Source organism: Callithrix jacchus, chromosome 1 (genome assembly GCF_049354715.1).
Source record: "Callithrix jacchus isolate 240 chromosome 1, calJac240_pri, whole genome shotgun sequence".
NCBI classification, from domain to species: domain Eukaryota; kingdom Metazoa; phylum Chordata; class Mammalia; order Primates; family Cebidae; genus Callithrix; species Callithrix jacchus.
In genome coordinates, this window is record NC_133502.1 from 195,713,603 (window position 1) to 195,736,715 (window position 23,113).

At 43.8% G+C, this 23,113-nt stretch overlaps 1 protein-coding gene, 1 long non-coding RNA gene and 1 pseudogene across 2 annotated transcripts in view; 2 read left to right on the forward strand and 1 right to left on the reverse strand.

The window, feature by feature from the left end:
* Window positions 1-6,539, forward strand: part of PIWIL3 (piwi like RNA-mediated gene silencing 3) — a 60,193-nt gene extending 53,654 nt beyond the window's left edge. The window contains exon 21 of the mRNA XM_035267762.3: window positions 3,239-6,539. The gene's annotated coding sequence lies outside the window, so the exon portion shown is untranslated. The remainder of the gene's footprint in view (window positions 1-3,238) is intronic.
* The window catches only part of LOC144577612 (uncharacterized), a 31,898-nt gene continuing 11,980 nt past the window's right edge, over window positions 3,196-23,113 (reverse strand). Inside the window, exons 2-4 of the long non-coding RNA XR_013521879.1 lie at window positions 22,043-22,159; window positions 12,190-12,271; window positions 3,196-3,339 (exon numbers count right to left, since the gene is read on the reverse strand). This is a non-coding gene — a long non-coding RNA (uncharacterized LOC144577612). The remainder of the gene's footprint in view (window positions 3,340-12,189; window positions 12,272-22,042; window positions 22,160-23,113) is intronic.
* Window positions 6,642-8,864, forward strand: LOC100397572 (arf-GAP with GTPase, ANK repeat and PH domain-containing protein 1 pseudogene; annotated as a pseudogene).

The following is a 23,113-nucleotide window of genomic DNA, read 5'->3' on the forward strand; positions in this document are numbered from 1 at the left end:
TCCTGAGTGCCAGCAGTTCTCCTGCCTCAGTCTCCTCAGTAGCTGGGATTACAGGCAGGTGCAACCACGCCCAGCTAATTTTTGTATTTTTAGTAGAGACGGGGTTTCGCTATGTTGGCCAGGCTGGTCTCAAACTCCTGACCTCAAATGATCCACCCACCTTAGCCTCCAAATGTGCTGGGATTACAAGCGTGAGCCCCTGTGCCCAGCTGAGATCTGATGGTTTTATACGTGTTTGACAGTTGCTCCTTCACATGCTTATACTCTGTGCAGTCACCTCTTAAGACGTGCCTGCTTCCCCTTCTGCCAGGAGAGCAGCCTAGGCAGGGTATTCTGAGATGTGGGGGAGGTGAGGCAGTCAGGGTGGGGCATTGTGAGCCACATGCCTGGGCTCCCACCTGGGCCAGTGGGCTTCAGTCTGTAGGTGACTGCCTAAGGAGGAGCTCCGTCTGTACTCCATTCAGGCAGTTATGTCTTTCAGTGCTTGTTTGGTTCATAACCTGTTAAGTCAGCTGGTCTTCACCCTCCCAGACAAGTCAACTCAGGGGAGGCAGCAGGGTGCAGGGCTTGGCCCGAGCCCCTGCTGGGACTGGGCTGTGGGGTGGGCAGGCGAGCAGCAGCAAGACGGTCTCTGCAACTGCAGCATAGCCTCAGCTTAGGGCAGCAGGAGGGTGTGGCCAAAGCTGTCAGCAGAGGCATAGGCGGTGGCAGACAGGAGTAGAGGCGCCCCATGGGGAACATACTGACCTGCTGTGTGCGCCCCAGGGCCAGCCCTGAGTTGGAACAGCACCAGGGGTCATTGTGTCCCTGTGAAGCTGAGATCTATGATGCAGCAGCTGGGGACACGATGGCAGGCCGTAGTCAGCTTTCCCAGAGCTGGCCAGGGACAAAGGCTGGTTCTTCCTTACCTTCCTACCCCTTAGTCTTTCTGCAGAGAGTCCAGTCAGTTTCCTTTCTCCTCCCCTCCCAAACGCCCAGTTCTTGCTCCCTCATCTCATTCTCCCAGGCTGGCATAGGACCATTTATTTATGACTCCTCTTCTCTGTAGCTTTATTTATTATGCTGTGGGGACTTTGTTGAGGCTTCTTTGAAATATTCTCCCTTTTCTCAATAAAAACTGAAATATCCCAACTTTCCACTACCCATCTTGTTCTTTCTTTGTACCTACCTAGATGCTACCTAAGTTAAGAAACCAGGTAAGTGCCTAATTGTTTCCTTTGTTAAAGTAGCTAAATCTCAGGACAATTCATACTCAAATGTTTGGGGATTTCTTATTTAAAATCAGAATGGAGGTTGCTGTGGGAGAGACTATATGGTATTCTTAATGGGGTGCCTTAAGTCACCTTGATAGAAACTGCTTAGTTTCTTCTAACTGTAATTTGAACACAGAAGGAAAGAAAATGGAGGGTACTTAAAATAATTGTGAAAGGTGTGAAATGTCACGGCCAGGGCTGCAGAAAAATGGGTGGGTATTTGGAGGTTTTCTCCCAAAGGAGTTTACCCATGAGGCTCTGATTACTTTAAAATTCTTACTTTAACACAAAATATGTCTCCAGACTTAATCTGGTGGACTTAACAGGCTTTATTTACCTCCTTGTTCTGAAAGACAGGTGGGGATGGTTGGTGGTCAAAACTTTCCAAAGACATGTAACGTTGACTATTACATGTGCTATGTAAAGACTGAAGGTTAAAGTGCCAGACCTTGCCTATGTAAGAGTGTTTGTTGCAGTGGCTTCCCCTTTGTCCTTCCCCATCCTGACAGTAGGATCTTGTTGAAAGATAAAGTTGGAGTTTTTCCATTTCTACAGAGGCAGGGGGACGGGAGGGAGTAGAAAAGAGAGAACAATTGGTTTGCCTCTAAAATTCTGCAGAGATGAATCTAAGTAAAAATAATTCTGGTTAACAATATGGTTCTTGAATAAAAACTAAAATGTTCAAAATAGAAAACATTATATCATAAAGATACTAAATCCAGTTGGCTCCTTGGTTTCATTTAAATGCCAGAGATTTCATCACTGTAGAGGAAATGTCTTACAGCTCTAGCTTTTTTATTTAAACTTTGGTTGGGCTCTTAATTTTTTAAGAGGTAGGATAATTAAGACATGATAAGTGTCACTCTGTAACTTGGAAGTACTATACTCACTTTTAAGATATTTAAGGATTGCTTCAGAATAAACAAATATGCGAATTAATAGATTATACCTTTATACACAAAGCATGTAAGTACTTGTGTAAAAGACTCTACTTGGTGGTGTAAGGAAAGCCTCTGAGTAATTTTACATGCCAGTTAGTAAATGAGTAGTGACAAATGAGATTCCAAAAGGGGCTCTTTATTTATTTTTGAGACAGTCTCGTTCTTTTGTCCAGGCTGGAGTTGCAGTGGCATGATCTCAGCTCACTGCAACCTCCTGGGTTTAAGCAGTTCTCTGCTTCAACCTCCCGAGTAGCTGGGATTACAGGTGCTCGCCACTACAACCAGCTAGTTTTTATATTTTTAGTAGAGACGGGGTTTCACCATCTTGGCCAGGCTAGTCTTGAACTCCTGCCCTCGTGATCCACCCGCCTTGGCCTCCCAAAGTGCTAGGATTTAGGCATGAGCCACCTTGCCCAGCCTATTGTCATTCTTTAGGATTACAACACAGCTTACTTATGTGTCATTTGGCCCTTTTCAATACAAATGCAGCCTGTGTATGTTCGTTCTCCCTATGTATTGCTAATGAAGAAATAAAGACTTAGAGATCTCACATGACTATGGAAGACAGCTACTTAACAGAACTAAGGTTCTGTGTCCTCAGAATGACATGGAAATGACAGATATGCCGAATTTTTTTTTTTAATTTAAACTCCAGGATACATATTTTGCCTATAAAATAGACCTGTCTTTTAAAATGTACTGCCATCTTGATTTATTTTATGCAAAGCTGATTTTGTACGACTCAAAGCCAACATTTTTCTTTTTTTGTTCCTTTGTTTGTTTTTAAATAAAGGAGGGTCTCGTTGTGTTACTCATGGTGGCCTCAAATTCCTGACCTGGGTTCAAGGGATTTTCCCATCTCAGCCTCCTGAGGAGCTGGGACTACAAGTGTGTGCCATCTTGCCTGGTTCTATCCTATGTCTATACATTCATTTCAATAGATAAAAGTAGAGGTAGGTAAACAGCCTAAATGCAGCAGCCGAATAAACGAGTTGATTCACTTTTATCAATCGTCACATCTTTTTTTATTGTCTCCCTCTATAGACACAGCTTTGAGTACAACACTTCTGACCAACCAGATGCAAGCACGATACGCCTCAGGACGTCTCCAACACATGGTGAGACAACAGACAACACTGTTTTTTCTGTCAAGAAAAGGTGAAAACTCTTGTTTGATCAGATGTACTATACAAAGCATTTAGAAAAACTCATATTGGTTTAAAATTTTCAACTTCTCACATAGTCACTTGTCCCATTTTAACGTGTGATGTACTTTGCTTTGTTACCATGTTAGTGAAAACATGGAAACTTCTTGTTTATACATTTTGCCATCTTTTATCAACACAATTTGTCATGTGATGGAGGCGTCATAGGTGTGTCTTTATTCATCATTCTTTGTCCCTTTTCCCTTGCTTCAAAGAGCACATTTTAAAGATGAATGATGGAAGATGAATGAGACAAAGTTCCATTTACAAATATTATTTTCAACAATTTATAATTTGTTGTACTCGGCTTGGTTTCCATTTAAAAAAATGAAAAAACATGGTTGTCCATCCTTGGGGATTGACTCTGTGCTTTTGGCTTCCTCTTACACAGTCCTCGGACCACATGCGTTTATCACATCCAAGTTTATGCTACTCAAAACTTTTAAGTTATTAACAATCTCATTTGATGTAAACGTAAATTCAAACATGCCCTACTCCTGCTTATTTTCCTCAGTGTTATGTTCAATCCTCACTTACTTGCTAGAAAGCCATGCATAGCCAAGTTTTTCAGTTGGTTTAAACAGCAGGCACACTAGTGAGGGTCCTATAATAATATGCAAAGTAATGTAGCATAGCAAAATATGGGAGTTTGTTAACCTTTTTCTAGTTTGAGTAGACTTTGCCTGTCTTGAGTCAATTATTTCTAGTTAGAATTTATGTTCATTTTTGCATTAATATAAAGTAATAACTAAGGCTGGGTAATTTACAACAAAATGAGGTTTAATGGGCTCATAGATCTTTAGGCTGTACAAACATGGCTTCAACATCTGCTTCTGGTGAGGGCCTCAGCAAGCTTACAATCGTGATGAAAGGCACAGGGGAAGCAGGTGGCTCCACATATGGAGAGAGGTGGTAGAGAGGGTCGGAGGAAGGTATGAAACTGTTTTAAACCCCCAGAATGAGAATTTGCTTATTACCATGGGGATGGGATCAAGCCATTCATAAGGAATCTACCGCCATTACCCAAACACCTCCCACTAGACCCTGTCTCCAACATTAAGGGTCACATTTTAACATGAGATTTGGAGGGAGAACATATCCAATCCGTATCAGAATTGTATTTCCCAGTTCCTTCCAGAGCATTGGCTTCTCACACCTAGAGAGCATGGAAATGGTAAAGCTATTCCATGTCCCTCACTCTTCAGTGGCAGGAATGTCTGCCTACAAGGCCCTTCCAGCATCGAAGGCGGAGGCAGCATAGGAACCAAAGCATGGCCCAAGCCCCTCTTGGAGCTTTTACCATTCTAGCCTTTTTTTTAGAAAGAAAAGATTGTGCTGCAGACACCATGTCCAATTAGATTTGTATATTCATTTTAAAATTTAAGATAGGTCACTTTCTAGTTGTGTAAAGACCCTTTTTTTGTTTGTTTTTTAGTGACATATTAGTCAATAACCACTAAGTGTGGTTCGAGATGCTTACAGGGCTTCTGGTGCGTCTAGAGATGGGTGCCCGGCCCAAAGTAGTTATTAGCGCTCTTAGCTCTTAGGGTCTGGCAATTAAGGCAACCTATGTGTAAATGCAGGACGGGAGAATACTAATGGACCATGGCTCATACATGCAAGTTAAAGTCTCTAATTAGCTACATTTGTCATCTGGTTTCATTTTATTGCCCTTTCCTTTGTACATGAGCATTCTTTCATTTGTATGTAATAGAAAGAAAAAGTTAACTAGGTAAAAAAACAAAGATTTTAGATTTTACTTTAAGATTTATGCCAGATAATTTAAATTATAAATTGTTGAAAATAATATTTGTAAATGGAACTTTGTCTCATTCTACATAGGAATAATCAGTAAGACCATAACAACTACTTTTATGTTCTGGTATTTGTATCAAAAGTGACCAGTTTTATTTTTCATAGCACAAGAAAAAAGAGAAAGCAAGTGTATAAACCACATAAGTAAACAGTCAAAAAGTTAAGAAATTGATAGTTTGACGTAAAAGTACATCTCTCTTGATTGCTTTAAATTATAATGGGGACCCAGTGCACGGACCTCTTACTGTGGATTTTCTAAATCTCTTCTATTTCCCTAAGTATCAAATTCATACAGAAGAGTCTTTAGCTTAGTGTGTACACCTGTTAAGGATTTCTGACATTTAAGTTAACTTCAATAGTCTGGTTGTGGTAGAAGGATCTGCTTTAAGTATTTAATCTTATTTTTAGTGAAATAACAAAAACAGAATCACTAAGTTAATTATCAGCACTGTCTATTGACTTCCTTTCATAGCAAGTGAAAGCACACCTTCCGCGCTACACCAGGACCTGATTTTCTCCGTTTCTTCCAATCGTAGCCTGTTTTAATTAAATCAGGGATACACACATGGTTATCACTATGCAAATATTATTCACGAAGTCATAAGGTGTTTCCATAGTGCCGTTGCATTACATTTCCTCCATTCTTCCTCTGAAATCTGAGCACTTCTGTCCTTCTCTTGGATCTTCTCTTTCTTCCAAGCCTATGTTAGTTTATCCAGCCACACGCAGTCAGTAGCCTCTGGGTGGTCTGCTTTCACATCCATTATTTTTTAGCATGAAGCTAATTTTCTGACTCTACTTGCCTGTTTTCTAACATCTGTTTCCACCTCCAAGGGCTGTAGAATTTATCACATGCTTTTCAAAGGTATTTTTCATCTGCTAAAACACATTTCCTTTTTTTGGGAGTGGGGCAACTTTCTCGGCCTTTTGTCATCCTAGTTCAAGAGTGCTTTTCTGTGCTATCTCCTTAAAGTCTTCTGTGATGACACATTAACTACCGTCTTGTGTGGGATCACCTGAGTCCTGATTCTGTGTTTCCTTCTGTCCTGTTATCCTGTCTTGTACTTGAACACATTTTCCTGGGTGGAAATGTATAGAGATCTGACCAGTCTTAAAACCCCTCCTCCTTGATAGAGAGTAAACCTCTAGGTTGAATCTAAACTGTATGGTTCTGAAGGTATTTTACAACTGTGTTCTCATTACAGGTTTGTTCTTGAATCTATTGCCATTGTGGGGTACATTATTTATAGCCAATTGCTAAGTATCTGTGGAAGTTTTTTAGGAGCTTCTCTCTCTCTCAGATTCAGAAATTTCCTAACAGCTTGGTGGGGATCTTTTCATTTTTTTTAAGGCTAGTAAGTCTGCAGACTATCTCTTCTTGACAATTTTATTTTTTCTGTTACTTTTTTTCTGAGAGTCGTCTTATTCATACCTAGGCTGCTTAGACCAGTATTCCTATGTTGGTTTTTAATTTTTCCCCTTCTGTTTTTTTTGTTTTTTATTCTACTTCTGGGATACTCTGTGACTTTGTTCTCTACTATTTTTATTGAATTTTATATATTTTTAGAGTATTTTTAGATTTTTTTTTAAGTTTTGCTCCTGATTTAGACTGGTCTTATTAATTCGTTTTCTGTTGTTTTGATCTCTTTTGTTGGAGGCTTCCCTCCAGTGTGTAGTGGTCCCTGGCTTTATTTGGAAACAGGACTTCTGTTAACTGATAGCACTTAGTGTGAAGTTTTGGAAGCCAAACTAGCTTTTCATCTGGGGACCCTCAGTGTATTACCTGGGGATCTTTGAGACATTTCAGTTTCTTCTGAGAAACTGAAACTTTTTTTTGAGACAGAGTCTTGCTCTGTCACCCAGGCTGGAGTGCAGTGGTGCAATCTTGGCTCACTGCAACCTCCATCTCCTGGGTTCAAGCAATTTTTTGCCTCAGCCTGAGTAGCTGGGATTATAGATGCATGCCACCACTCCCAGCTAATTTTTGTATTTTTAGTACAGATGGGGTTTCACCATTTTACCGGGCTGGTCTTGAACTCCTCACCTCATGATCTACCCACTTTGGCCTTCCAAAGTGCTGCAATTACAGGTGTGAGCAACCATGCCCAGCTGAAAATGTATCTTATTAAAAGATAATTGTCAGCTTCCATAGGACTTTGCAAGTCGCTACCCAATTCTCCAAGCCATTTGGTCTGTTCCTTCCAGCCAGAAGGAACTTCAGATTGATGTTTCTCCCACTGTCAACACACCCATGCCTGTTCACAAGCACAGTCCAAGCATCGGTTCTACCTCTCCGAAAGGTAGTGACACAGACAAAAGAAAGGAATGGAGAGTTGTCTGGACAGCATCAGGAGTGGCCAAGCCATCCCGATGAAACGGGGAATGCTGATGAAGCAAAGTGGCAAATCTTTGAACAAAAAGTGGAAAAAGAAGTATGTCGCCCCATGAGACACTGGCATGCTGACCTATCATCCAAGCTGATGTGATTACATGCAGAATGTTCTCGATAAGGAGACTGACCTTCTGACCACCCCAAGCCACATCAGCTTGCGCGCCCATCTCCAACTCTAAAACCGATGGGCTATCCAAGGACATGAGCAGTTTATGCAGCTCACCCCATTCAGACACAGGGCTGGGTGACTTTGTATGCTCCAGCTCCAGTATGTGCAGCACCACCAGCCCCAAGCTTGACCTGCCCCACTCCAACAGAAAGAGGCACTGAAGAAAAGCACCATCAACTTCAAAGCCGACGTCCTGTCTGGCACTGCTGAAGAACAAGAAAACTTAAAGTTTATCATTGTTCCCTCACTTGCCAAATGTGGCACTTTGAAGCCCTGATGTATGAGGAGCAGAATGCCTGGGTCCAAGTCATTAAGAGCCAGATCCTGGCCAGCCTGCAGTTCTGCGAGAGCAGCAAGAACATGTCCCAGCTGATGAACCAGAGCAAGGTAATGAATGGCCCTGCAGTCAATCGGAAGATGCATGGGAACTCCCACTGTGAGGACTGTGAGACCCAGAATCCTAACTGGGCCATTTGAACTTAGCTCGCATGTGCACCGAGTGCTCAGGGATCCACCATAATCTTGGCACCCACCTTTTCTGAATCTGATCTCTGGACCTGGATGACTGGGCAGTCAAGCTATCAAGGAGATGTCATCCATCGGGAACGAGCTAGCCAACAGTGTCTGGGAAGACAGCAGCCAGGGTTGAATGAAACCCTTAGTAGACTCCTCAAGGGAAGAGAAGGAACCGTGTGGATCTGGGTGGGCCAAACACAAGCAGAAGCTCTTCCTGGTCAGTGCCCGCCCTGCCCCGCCCCCAACTCTGCACGGAGCTGTCCCTGGTGCTGAGGGCCACTGCTGATGAGGACCTGCAAGTGGCCATCCTGCTGCTGGTGCATGACTCCCTAGATGAACGAGACCTGCGGGGAGGAAGAGAGTCACAGGGTGTTGCATCTGGCCTGCGGCAAAGGGAGTGTGGTCCTGGTGCAGCTTCTGATCTGGTATGGGGTGGACGTAGATACCCACATGGGCCAAGATACCCACATGAACACAGCACTGGCCTATGCCTGACAGGCCTCCAGCCACGAGTGCATCCACGTGCTGCTGCACTACGGCTGACCTGATGAGCGCTTCACAGCAGAAATATAGTTATTTCTAGGAATCTCTCATGGTAGTTTGTATTTCTGTGGAATCAGTGGTGATATTCCCTTTACTGTTTTTTATTGCATCTGTTTGATTCTTCTCCCTTTTCTATTAATCTGGCTAGCGGTCTATTTTGTTGATCTTTTCAAAAAACCAGCTCCTGGATTGATTTTTTTGAAGGGTTTTTGTGTCTCTATCTCTTTCAGTTCTGCTCTGACCTTAGTTATTTCCTGTCTTCTGCTAGCTTTTGAGTTTTTTGATCTTGCTCCTTTAGCTCTTTCAATGTTGACATAGGGTGTTAATTTTAGATCTTTCATTGCTTCTCATGTGGGCATTTATTGCTATGAATTTCCCTGTAGACACTTCTTTAAATGTGTCCCAGAGGTTCTGGTACATTGTGTCTTCATTCTCATTGGTTTCAAAGAACATCTTTATGCCTCATTTCATTGTTTATCCAGTTGACATTCAGGAGCCAGTTGTTCAGTTTCCATGAATTATGTGGTTCTCAGTTTCTTAATCCTGAGTTCTAATTTGATTGCCCTGTGATCTGACAGACTGTTATGGTTTCTGTTCTTTTGCGTTTGCTGAGGAGTGATTTACCCCCAGTTGTGGTCAATTTTAGAATATGTGTGATGTACTGAGAGGAATGTGTATTCTGTGGCTTTGGGGTACAGATTTCTGTAGATGTCTATTAGGTCCACTTGGTCCAGATCTGAGTTCAGGTCCTGGACATCCTTGTTAATGTTCTGTCTCATTGATCTGTCTAACATTGACAGTGGAGCGTTAAAGTCTCCACTATTATTGTGTGGGAGTCTAAGTCTCTTTGTAGGTCATTAAACACTTGCTTTATGTATCTGGGTCCTCCTGTATTGGGTGCGTATATATTTAGGATCATTAGCTCTTCTTGTTGCACTGATCCTTTTACCATTATGTAATGCTCTTCTTTGTCTCTCGTGATCTTTGTTGGTTTAAAGTCTATTTTATCAGAGACTAGGATTGCAACTCCTGCTTTTTTTTTTTTTTTTTTGCTCTCCATTTGCTTGATAAATCTTCCTCCGTCCCTTTATTTTGAGCCTATGTGTGTCCTTGCACGTGAGATGGGTTTCCTGAATACAGCACACAGTTGGGTCTTGACTTTTTATTCAGTTTGCCAGTCTGTGTCTTTTGATTGGGGCATTTAGCCCATTTACATATAGGGTTAATATTGTTATGTGTGAATTTGATTCTGCCATTTTGATGCTACCTGGATGTTTTGCCTGTTAGTTGACACCTTTTCTTCATTGCATCAATGGTTTTTACCATTTGGTACGTTTTTGGAGTGGCTGGTACTGGTTGTTCCTTTGCTTGTTTAGTGCTGCTTTCAGGAGCTCTTACAAGGCAGGCCTGGTTGTGATGAAATCTCTCAGCAATTGCTTGTCCATAGATGATTTTATTTCTCCTTCACTTATGAAGCTTAGTTTGGCTGGATATGAAATTCTAAGTTGCAAGTTATTTTCTTTAAGGATGATGAATATTGGCCCCTACTCTCCTCTGGCTTGTAGGGTTTCTGCCAAGAGGTCTGCTGTGAGTCTGATGGGCTTCCCTTTGTGGGTAACCCAACCTTTCTCTCTGGCTGCCCTTAGCATGTTGTCCTTCATTTCAACCCTGGTGAATCTGACAATTATGTGCCTTGGGGTTGCTCTCTTGAGGAATATCTTTGTGGTGTTCTCTGTATTTCCTGGACTTGAATGTTGGCCTGCCTTGCTAGGTTGGAGAAGTTCTCCTGGATAATATCCTGAAGAGTGTTTTCCAGCTTGGATTCATTTTCTCTATCACATTCAGGTACACCTATCAAACGTAGATTAGGTCTTTTCACATACTCCCATATTTCTTGGAGGCTTTGTTCATTTCTTTTCACGCTTTTTTCTCTAATCTTGCCTTCTTGTTTTATCTCATTGAGTTGATCTTCAATCTCTGATACCCCTTCTTCTGCTTGGTCAATTTGGCTATTGAAACTTGCATATGCTTTGTGAAGTTCTTATGCTGTGTTTTTCAACTCCATCAAGTTGTTTATATTCTTCTCCAAGCTGTTTATTCTAGTTAGCATTTCATCTAACCTTTTCTCAAGGTTCTTAGTTTCTTTGCATTGGGTTAGCACGTTCTTTTAGCTCAGAGAAATGTTATTACCCACCTTCTGAAGCCTGTTTCTGTCAATTCATCAGATTCATTCTCCATTCAGTTTTGTTCCCTAGCTGGTGATGAGTTATGATCCCTTAGAGGAGTTCCAGTTTTTGGTGTTTTCATCCTTTTTACACTGGTTTCTTCCAATCTTAGAGGCTTTATCTACTTGTGGTCTTTGTAGTTGGTGACTTTCAGATGGGGTCTCTGGACGTCCTTTTTGTTGACGTTGAAGCTACTTCTTTCTGTTTCTTAGTTTTCCTCCTAACAGGCCCCTCTGTTGCAGGACTGCTGGCGGTCCACTCCAGACCTTGCTTGTTTGGGGATCACCTGCAGGGGCTGCAGAACAGTAAGGCTTGCTGCCAGTTTCTTCTCTGTTATCTTTGTCCCAGAAGGGTACCTGCAGATGTCGACCTGAGCTCTCCTTTATGAGGTGTCTCTTTGGGTATATGGGGGTTGGGGAGCTGCTTGAGGAGACAGTCTGTCCCTTATAGGAGCTCAAGTGCTGTGCTTGGAGCTCCATCATTCTGTGCAGAGCTGCTGGACAGGTATGTTTAAGTCTGCTACAGCAGAACTCATAACTGCCTCTTTTCCCAGGTGCTCTTCCCTAGGAAGGTTAGTCTTTATTTATAAGTTTCTGACGTGCTGCTGCCTTTTTTCATAGATGCCCTGCCCAGCACAGAGTTAGTCTAGTCACAGTCTGCCAGCAAAGGCATTGCTGAGCTGCTACGGGCTCTGCCCAGCTGCTATGTGAACTTCCCTGAGGTGTTGTTTATAAAGATACAGTGAGAACTGCCTCAGTATTGGCAGACTGCCTTGGTAGTGGTGGATGCCCATCCCCCTCACTGAGCTGGACTGTCCCAGGTTCAGCTGCACTTGCTATGAAACTCTCAATCCAGAGCATTTCAGATTGTTTTGTGGGTGTGGTACCCGCCGAGCCAAGTCACCTGACTCCCTGTCTCAGCCCCCTCCCTTTCAGTTGAATGGGCAGCTCTGTCTCCCAGGCGTTCCAGGAGCCAGTTGAAACAGCTGCCCAGATTTGTATGAGTTTCTGTGTGCCAACCCACGGCACCGGCTGAAACAGCTGTGCTGGAAACTCATGGTGCTTTTCGGCCTGGTAATTTCCTGGTCTGTGGGCAGTGAAAACTCGTTTGGAAATGTGGTGATCACTCACCCTCTGCATTGTTCTTGCTGGGAATTCCATTCCAGAGCTGTGCCTATTTGGCCATCTTGAGTCTTCCCCCTTCTTTCACTTTCTAAAAAAAAAAAAAAAATTAAAGTGGGGGGAAAATAAAGCTTTACTCAGAATTTATATGTGGGTGTTTCATGAAAAATTCTAAATTTTTTTTTTTTTTTTGAGATGAAGTCTTGCCCTGTCACCCACGCTCCAATGTAGTGGCACAATCTTGGCTTACTGTACCCTCTGCCTCCCAGGTTCAAGCCATTCTCCTGCCTCAGCCACCTGAGTAGCTGGGATTACAGGCATATGCCACCACACCCAGCTAATTTTTTGTATCTTTAGTAGAGAGCCACCACACCCAGCTTTTTTTTTTTTTTTTTGAGATGGAGTCTGTCTCTGTCACCCAGGCTGGAGTGCAGTGGTGATCTCGTCTCACTGGAGCCTCCGCCTCTTGGGTTCAAGCAAGTCTCCTGCCTCAGCCTCCTTAGTGGGGATTACAGGTACATCTCTTTCCACAATGGACACTTCACTGTCCACTCTAGACAGGTTGCATAAAAGCAGAGCATGACCTGTGAAATAATTTGGAGACTTCTCACCTTAAAGGCTGGGTGGAGTGAGTGCAGTTGAAATGCTCATTGCATCTGGCTGGTCAGCTGTTCCCCAACCTTTCCAAGTGCCTCTCACAGGGCAAGGGTCATGTGATTAGATTTACTAATGAACTGTGTGGGAGTGAGGGAGGACCCTGCCACCTGTGGGTTAGCTTACCTGGAAGGCCACTCGCCCACAGTGGATCACTGTAAGTTGAGGTTATATTTCATTTGCAGTCCCAGGCAAACCAGGGTGGGGTTTTGCTATCAGGATGCTGGTGGGACCATGATAGTGACATGGAGGTAGCTTCAGCCCCAGGCACAGAGTGAGGGGACAGAGAGCCTCCCTGGTCACCAGGGAGCAGCTGGAGAGCTGTGGGTGAGGACTCAGGTTCAGATTCCTTCATATGCACTCCAGTTCCCTCCAACCCTGCCCTGGGGCTGGATAGCCCCCATATTCATGTTGATGGTGCCATCGAGCTGTCATTCCTTTGAAGTTCCCCCTTTTAAAAGCCTCATTCACTGCTTAAGAATTAGAACATATAGAGGTATGAAAAGGATGAAAATGAAAGAATATAGCTCGTCCTGTTGCCATCAGAAGACACTGCCATCAGCCTCAAGGTGTATGCACCATTTGGGGACTGGCCTGGGATTAGCACCATGGCCTCAGTCTGCTGACTGCCTTCCATCCCAGCTCCTTTGTGCCATTCATGTGATTTGGATGTTTGTCCCTCCAAATCTCATGTGGAAATGTGACCTCCAGTGTTGGAAGTGGGCCTGGTGGGAGGTGAATGGATCATGGGGCCAGATCCCTCATGAATGGTTGGTTTAGTGCTATCCTCTTTGGTGATGAGTGAGTTATCTTGAGATGTGATTGTTTAAAAGTCTGAGACCTCTCCCTTCTCTTGCCATGTGACATGCCAGCACCCCACTTGCCTTCCGCCATGATCATAAGCTTCCTGAGGTCTCACCAGAAGCAGATGCCTTTACCTGTACAGCCTACAGAGCCAGAAGCCAAAATAAACCTCTTTTCCTTATAACGTTTTTAAAAATCATGTTTACAACTGAGTACAATTTGACTTCCTTTTTATTGTGGATGTTTTTATTTTTCTTGCCTGATTGCTCTGTCTACATCTTATAGTACTATGTTGAATAAAAGTGGCTAAACATGAGTATTCTTGCCTTATTCCACATCTTACGGAGAAAGTTTTCAGCTTTTTTTCTGTTCAGCATAATGTTCACTTTGGGTTATATATGGTTTTTATTATGTTGAAGTACTTTCCTTCCATGACTAATTTCTTGTGAATTTTTATCATAAAGAAATGTTGGATTTTATCACTTGTTTTTCTGCATCTATTGAGATGATCATATGATTTTTGTCTGTTATTCTGCTGATGTGATGTATTGTTTATTGATATGCATGTGGGACAACATGCAGCTCTGGGATGAATTCTACTTGATCACGGTAAATAATCTTGTTGATGCACTGTTGGATTTGGTTTGCTAGCATTTTGTGGGGACTTTTGCATCTATGTTGATCAGGAAACCTGTTTTGCTTTTTGGTTGTGTCCTGGTTTGGTTTCAGTATATTTTTAAGCAGCCTGTCTTGGAGCTCACTGATTCTCTTTTCTGTTTGATTTATTGTTGTTGATGCCTCCTATTGCATTTTTCATTTGGTTCATTATGGGTTTTTTTTAGCTCTAGGATTTATATTTCTAAATTGTTTCAATCTCTCTTAACTTTCATTGATGCATTTATGAATTTTTTTTTTTTTTTTTGCAGTTCGCTGAGCTTCCTTAAAACAGCTATTCTGACTTCTGAGATTATACATTTTCCTCCCTTTAGAGTCACTCTGTGGTGCTTTTGTTGTCGATGTCTTGAGGCCATGGTTTCCTAAATGTTCTTGACACTAGTGGGCATATGACAGTGCCTGTGTATTGAAGGATTCAGTATATTTCAATCTTGCATTCCTACTTTCTTTGTGTTCTTTCTCCCAGAGATCCTGAGCAGGCTGATTACGATGTCCTCTAAGTGCTGTTTCTGTTTCAGCACCAGATGGTGCCCTAAGCCAAGGTTTGCCACAGGTCTGTGGTTCGCATGTTGTGCTTTTTCGGCGTTAGAGGACACTGAGACCAGGTTTGCCTCTGACCACAGCCGCTGTGTTCTTCTGGCCCAGTGGAACTAGAGAAAGTCCGGAAGTTTTGTCTGTGGCTGCCAGCCTGAGAGCCGTGTATTTTTTTTTTTTTTTTTAGGCGGAGTTTCGCTCTTGTTACCCAGGCTGGAGTGCAATGGCGTGATCTCAGCTCACCGCAACCTCCGCCTCCTGGGTTCAGGCAATTCTCCTGCCTCAGCCTCCCGAGTAGCTGGGATTATAGGCACGCGCCACCATGCCCAGCTAATTTTTTGTATTTTTAGTAGAGACGGGGTTTCACCATGTTGACCAGAATGGTCTCGATCTCTTGACCTCATGATCCACCCTCCTCAGCCTCCCAAAGTGCTGGGATTACAGGCGTGAGCCACTGCGCCCAGCCGAGCCATGTATTTTTGAACCATAAAAAATAATGCAATTTTCATTTAGGGCAACACCAGTGAACCTAGGAAACATTCCGTTAAATAAGCCAAGCACAAAAAGACAAACATTGCATGACCTCAATAACTTAACCTTCAAGAAGCAGAAAGTACAAGAGTGGTTTCCTGAGGCTGGGGGAAGGAGGGGAGATAGGAGGGATTGGTTATGGAAACAAAGTTACAGTTTGTTGGGAGGAATTCATTCTAGTGTCCTATTCCATAGCTGGGTGACTCTGGTTACAATATTGTATTTTTCAAAAAAGCTAGAAGAGAACAATTTTGAATGTTCTCAACACAGAGAAATAATACCTGTATGAGGGAAGAGTTATGTACCCTGATTTGATCATCACTGAAAATATACAGACATCAAAATGCCCCAGATGAAGCTGTGCGAGGTGGCTCATATCTATCATTCCAGCACCTTGAGAGGCTGAGGTGGGTGGATCGCTTGAGGCCAGAAGTTTGTCCAGCCTGGGCAATGTGGCAAAACCCCATCTCTACTAAAAAATACAAAAATTAGCTGGGCATGGTGGCACACGCTTGTAACCCCAGTTACTTGGGTGGTGATCTCTGCTTGCTGCAATCTCCGCCTCCCAGGTTCAAGCGACTCTCCTGTCTCAGCCTCCCAAGTAGCTGGGATAACAGGAGCCCACCACCATGCCCTGCCAAATTTCGTATTTTTAGTGGAAATGGAGTTTCATCCTCTTGACCAGGCTGGTCTCAGACTCCTGACCTCAGGATCCTCTTGGTCTCCCAAAGTGCTGGGATTATAGGTGTAGGCCACTGCGCCCAGCCTATCTTCACTGATAAATATACTTTTGCTTTTCAACAAGCCCTTATATTTTTCATTATTTCTCTTCTGTGTTTCCTGTACATATGTGGATAAGTGAATCAACATCTTAAAAATATTTCTCTGGCTGGGTGTGGTGGCTCATGCCTGTAATCCCAGGACTTTGGGAGACCAAGGTAGGGAGTGGGGGAGTCTTGAGCCAAGACAGCCAGGGGGCGGGGAGGAAGCGAGGGTAAGTCTTGACCAAGATGGGGGTGGGGAGAGTCATGAGGTCAGGAGTTCAAGACCAGTTTGGACCAAGAGTTTGAGACCAGTCTGGCCAACATGGTGAAACCCTCTCTCTACTAAAAATACAAGAATCAGCCAGGTGCGGTGGTGTGCACCTGTAGTCCCAGTTATTTGGGAGATTGAGGCAGAACTGCTTGAACCCGACAGGAGGAGGGTGCCGTGAGTCGAGATTGCACCACTGAACTCCAGCCTGGGTAACAGAGTGAGACTCGATCTCAAAAATACACACACACACACGTATATATGTCTCTATTCTCAATTCCTCCCCTTTCAAAACACGAGTCAGAAAACTATAATAATGAGAGAAACTCCTCTGATCAGCCAGTGTGTCTTAATTCTTTCTAAAAAGTGCTATATAGTGTTGTCTGTTATTGTTAGGTATTGCTGCTGACGGTGAACATATAGAAATGGCTGAAGAGCCAAAAATCTTTTTACACTGTGCTCACATGAAGTTTGTGGCTTAAGTTTTAATATCAGCCTCGACTTAAGGGACACTATTTGAAACCAGGTTGGGAGGCCAAATGAGACTTGCTCATAGCACACCAGGGCACTGCTGATGAGGTTCCTGGTTTTCAGAATTATGCCACTTGGTTTGAAGCTATGTTTCTGCCACGGTTTGACAGAAGCCCTCTACTTAATTCTGAGACGGTGTGCTCGTCTGCCCTTCCTACTTTCATCTTGCTTCTCATTCACTTCGGATACCCTAGAATCCAGAGCATGTGCATTAGTCTCGTGTCCAAACCAACAAAATTTTGTGATTAGATATCCAGCATTAACACCATGGCTGAGCTGTTGCCATAGAGCTTACCACAGTTGTTATTGCTCACTCTGTTGCCCAGGCTGGAGTGCAGTGTTTAGTAATTAGGGCTCACTGCAGCCTCAACCTCCTAGATTCAAGTGATCCCCCCACTTCAGCCTCTCCAGTATCTGGGACTACAGGTGCACACCACCACACCTGGCTGAATTTTGCACTCTTTGGTAGAGATGCATTTTTACCATGTTGCTGATACTGGTCTCAAACTCCTGAGCTCAGATGATCCACGTACCTTGACTACCCAAAGTGTTGGGATTATATGCATAAGTCACTGCACCTGGCTCAGGAGGTTGCTATTTTTTCCCCCTTCCTTTCCCTCCCTCCCTCCTTCCTTTCTTTTTTGAAATAAACTCTTGCTCTGTCGCCAAGGCTGGCATGCAGTGGCATGATCTCATCTCACTGAAACGTCTGACTCCCGGATTCAAGAGATTCTCCTGGCTCAGCCTCCCGAGTAGTTGGGATTACAGGTGTGCACCATCAACTCCAAGCTAATTTTTATATTTTTAGTAGAGACGGGGTTTCACCATGTTGACCAGGCTGGTCTTGAGCTCCTGACCTTAGATGATCCACCCACCTTGGCCTCTCGAAGTGCTGAGATTATAGGTGTGAGCCACCACGCCCAGCCAAAAGTTGCTACTCTTAAACAGACTTTAAATGCTGGTGTCCACATGGTACACACGTGTGTTCTCACCACAGACGCTACATGGCATGCGTGTCATAGCATCCATAATAAGGACAGTGGCTTTGGTTTGTTCAGGACCCACTTGAGGCATACCATGGCGGCTGGGGGATGACTTGGAGCCCCATCCTGGGGAGAAAATAGCTCCTGTCTATGGCCCTGACTGCTTAGGTGGGAGCTGCGTGCAGCTCAGCTTCTCAGGGGCATTTTTTTCTACACTGTGAGTACAGAAGCTTGTTGTCTGGAACGTTCCCTGTATTCTTATCTTCTTACTAGGTTTTCTCTTTCTCTTATATTAATATTTGACCATTAATTTTGTTCCCTGAGGGCTTTTGAGGGTGGCAAGCATAGCACACTTTAGTATTTTTAGGGTTTGAGGACTTTTTCTGAGGGAACCTCTCCTATATAGATGGGGAGAGAGGAAAGCCCCAGGAGGAAGGGGGAAGCCTGGCACAGGTGGGAGTCAGGGCCAGACCTGGGTTTTTGGCTGCCATCTGTCTAAACCTAAGACGGAGGAAAAAAGTAATCTCAGCTACCTCCAGGAATTAATGAATTTTTAAATTTGCCTTCCTGCCATCAGGATATATCGGGACTCTTTCACCCCTCTGCCCGCAGGGAAGCATGTGTCCCCTCCTGTCCCTCCAGTCATGACCACCTGACCGGGGGAGGGACACCTGGATACGAGCCTGATGGGGGCTTGTTCCTGATGACGGCGATGCTGAGGACCTGGTTCAATGCTGCTCAGTGTTACGTCCCCTGTGCAGAAATGTCTATTTAGGGTCCCTGCCTAATTTGGGGTCATTTTTTGTTGTTATTGCTGCTTAGCACTGTTAACAGATTCATTTTTTTAAAAAATAACAAACCCCTTGTTTGATAACAACCAGTTATTACTTCTATGATTCCCTCAGATTTTCTCATGATCTTTTTCTTTGTTGACACAGGTCACTGTCACCCAAGCTAGAGCACAGTGGCACATCAGGGCCACGTATACTGGAATATTGACTACCTACAGCTTTGCAACACAATTTAGTATCAGGAATTGTGTCTTCCAACTTACTTTGTATTTCTCAGGATTCCTTAGATGTTCAGGGCTGTTTGCGGTTTCATGTTAATATTAGCATTGTGTATTTACATTTTTTTTGAGACAGAGTTTCCCTCTTGTTGCCCAGGCTGGAGTGCAGTGGCGCAACTCAGCTCACTGCAACCTCCGCCTCCTGGGTTCAAGCAAGCCTCCTGCCTCAACGTCCTGGGTAGCTGGGATTACAGGCGCACACCACCATGCCCAGCTAATTTTTGTTATTTTCTTTTTTATTTAGTAGAGACGGGGTTTCACCATGTTGGTCAGGCTGGTCTCGAACTCCTGACCTTGTGAGCCACCTGCCTTGGCCTCCCAAAGTGCTGGGATTACAGGCGTGAGCCACCACGCCTGGCCAACAGTCATATAATTTTAATCATTGACAGGTAACTCCCTTTTTTACCTCAGAGTTTGCAGCAGTTACAGGTGTATTCTTGGGCATGTGTTGTATAAAAATGCTGTCTACTATCTTCCAGCATTTCTCATATGTAAGAGCATGACTCGAAGCACTGGATGGGGGGAAGGGAAGAAGCAGCACAGACTTCCTGCAATTCTGCAAACTTTTTCCACCTAACACTTCTTAAAATAGCTTGATTTTTTTTCAGCACCTTAAACATTATACAGATATGGGCAACTGAAATACACAGGAATGAAGTTTCAAACACAGAAAAAAATTTCTTAACAGGAAAAATGAAGAGGCTTGAACTATTAAATACCAAATGTGACAAAAATGTATTAATCAGAGCAGTGTGGTGTGTCTGCAGAAATCGACACAAAGGTTAGAAGAACAGAAAACAGGGCCCAAAAACCCACTTCAGCATTGACAGGAGATTTGCAGGGGCATTACAGATTTGTGAGAAAACAGTGGGCTATTGAAAAAAAAAGGCACTGGGGTCATCAGCTTCATTCTGTTGGATATTGCACGGGATATCTACATTTAAGTAGAGACCTTAGATGCCTACATGTAGTTTTCAAGAAAGCTAGAAAAGAGGATTCTGAATGTCTTCACCTCAAAGGAATAATAACTCCGTAAGGCAAAAGAGGTGCTAAATACCCTGTTTCATCATTACACAGTAGACCTATGGACCCAAGTGTCTCATTCAGTCCTCTGGCAGTACACCTTTACAGTAGGGGATAAGGGGATATTTCTGTAAAGACTTTTTTTTTTTTTTTTTGGCGGAGTTTCCCTCTTGTTACCCAGGCTGGAGTGCAATGGCGTGATCTCGGCTCACCGCAACCTCCGCCTCCTGGATTCAGGCAATTCTCCTGCCTCAGCCTCCTGAGTAGCTGGGATTACAGGCACGTGCCACCATGCCCAGCTAATTTTTTGTATTTTTAGTAGAGACGGGGTTTCACCATTGTTGACCAGGATGGTCTCGATCTCTAGACCTCGTGATCCACCCGCCTCGGCTTTCCAAAGTGGTGGGATTACAGGCGTGAGCCACCGCGCCCGGCTTGGAAAGAAATTTAAGAAAACATGCTGAGCATGGTGGCTCATGCTGGTAATCCTAGCACTTTGGGAGGCTGAGACAGGTGGATCACAAGATCAGAAGATTGAGACCATCCTGGCCAACATGGTAAAGCCCCATCTCTACTAAAAATGCAAAAATTATCTATGTGTGGTGGTGTGCGCCTGTAGTCCCAGCTACTCGGGAGGCTGAGGCAGGAGAATCGCCTGAACCTGGGAAGCGGAGGTTGCAGTCAGCTGAGATCATGCAGCTGCACTCCAGCCTGGCGACGGAGCAAGACTCTATCCCAAAAGAACACACACAAAAACGAAATTTAAGCAAACAGTCTGGGTATGGTGGCTCACGCCTGTAATCCCAGCTCTTTGGGAGGCTGAGGCAGGCACATAAGGCCAGGAGTTCGAGACCAGCCTGGCCAACATGGTGAAACCCTGCCTCTACGAAAAATACAAAAATTAGCTGGGTATAGTGGCACACATCTATAATCCCAGCTACTCAGCAGGCTGAGTTTAGGAGAATTGATTGAACTCAGAAGGCAAAGGTTGCGGTGAGCCGAGATCGCCCAACTGCACTCCAGTCTGGGCAAGAGTGAGACCCTGTCTCAAAAACAAAACAAAAATGTAAGACATTCAAGCGACCAACTGACATGAAAAACTGCACAACCTCACTAATTGTCGGTAAAAGGCAACTCACAAACACAACAAGACACCATCTCACGCTGGTCAGAACAGCCACTTTTCCAAAATCAAAACAACATGCTGGCGAGGCAGCAAACAAAAGGGAATGCTGCCACACTCCTGGTGAATGTGAAAACTAGTTCGCACTGTGGAAAGCAGTTTGGAGATTCCCAAAGAACTAAAACAGAACTACCATCAGACCCAGCAATTCCACTGCTTGGTATCTACCCGAAAGACAATAAATCCTTCCATTAAAAAGACACATGCACTCATGCATTTATGGCTGTGCCATTCATAAGAAAAAGATGTGGAAGCAACCTAGGTGACCAGCAACAGTGGATTTGATTTTTTTAATGTGGTACATACACACCACAAAATACTACACAGCCATAAGAAAAACACAAAATCATGTCCTAAGCAGCATGGGTAGACCTGGGGATTATTGTATTTAGCAAACCAAGGCAAGAACAGAAAATCAAACACTGCATGTTCTTCTCACTTATGAGTGGGAGCTACACAGTGAATACACTCAAACATCGAGATGGAAACAATAGACACTGGGGACTATCAGATGAAAAAAGGAGGCAGAAAGGGGGTGTGGGGGGAAGAACCACCTGATTGGCAGTCTGCTCACTGCCTGGGTGACAGGGTCAGTGGCCACAAGCCTCACTGACATCAAATGTTCACATGTAACCCGCAATTTAATTAAAACAGAAGTCGATTTAAAAAAAAAAAAAAAACAGGGTTACCTGAGCGCTGTGGTTCCCGTCTATAATCCCGGCATTTCTGGAGGCCGAGGCAGACAGATCACTTGAGTCCAGGAGTTTGAGAGAAGCCCAAGCAACATGGCAAAACCCTACCTCTACAAAAAGTACAAAAAATTAAAGGCACGGTGGTGCATACCTGTAGTCCAGCTATTTGGGAAGCCGAGGATGAAGAATCACTTGAGCCTAGGAGGTCAAGGCTGCAATGAGCCATGATTGCACTGCCGTACTCCAGCCTGGGTGACAGAGCGATAACCTGTCTCAAAAAAAAAAAAAAACAGGATTAGGATTTATTATAGATAGATAGATACATGGATGATAGATAAAACCTACAGTCATCTAAGCAGTCACTCACTGACATAAACATAGACAACCGAATGGACAAAATGGACAACCAAATAACCCAAAATTAGGGGATACATTTTTCAAAAACACACCGAAAGCACAACAGTGGAGAAAACTGGGTAGTCATGTGTTAAAGATTGAAACAGCACCCCTTTGTTGCACAATACATGAAAATCTTAAGAAAAAATCAAACAGTTAAATTCAATCGTGAAAGCAAAATCCTCCAAGAAAAAAAACACAGGGTAAGTGTATATTTGGGGGAAACTTGACCCTGTGCACACAGGTTGAAAAAATGGAAAAATTAGAGGGAAAATACTCATAGACAATAAAATGGCTTAACAATCTCTATTTTTTTTGGGGGGGGATGGGACACCGAAATCACTGTCAACAAATGCAAATGTAAACATGAGAGACTAAGTTCAACATTAGAGACTTTGCACAGGAGAGATCAAATGAACCCGAAGAGAAGGCATGCAGACCAGGCATGGTGGCTGACGTCTGTAATCCCAGCACTTTGAGAGGATGAGGTGGGGGGGATCAGGAGGTCACGAGTTCGAGATCAGTCTGACCAACATGGTGAAACTCCATCTCTATTAAAAATATAAAAATTAGCTGGGCACGATGGTGTGTGCGACAGTACCACCAACTCAGGAGGCTGAAGCAGGAGAATCACTTGAACCCATGAGGCAGAGGTGGCTGTGAGCTGAGATCACGCTACTGCACTGCAGCCTGCCAACACAGCAAGACTCAGTCTAAAATATATATATATATATATATATGTAAGCTGGGCACAGTGGCTCCTGCTTGTAATCCCGCCTCTACTAAAAATACAAAAAATTAGCCAGGCATGGTGGCAGGCGCCTGT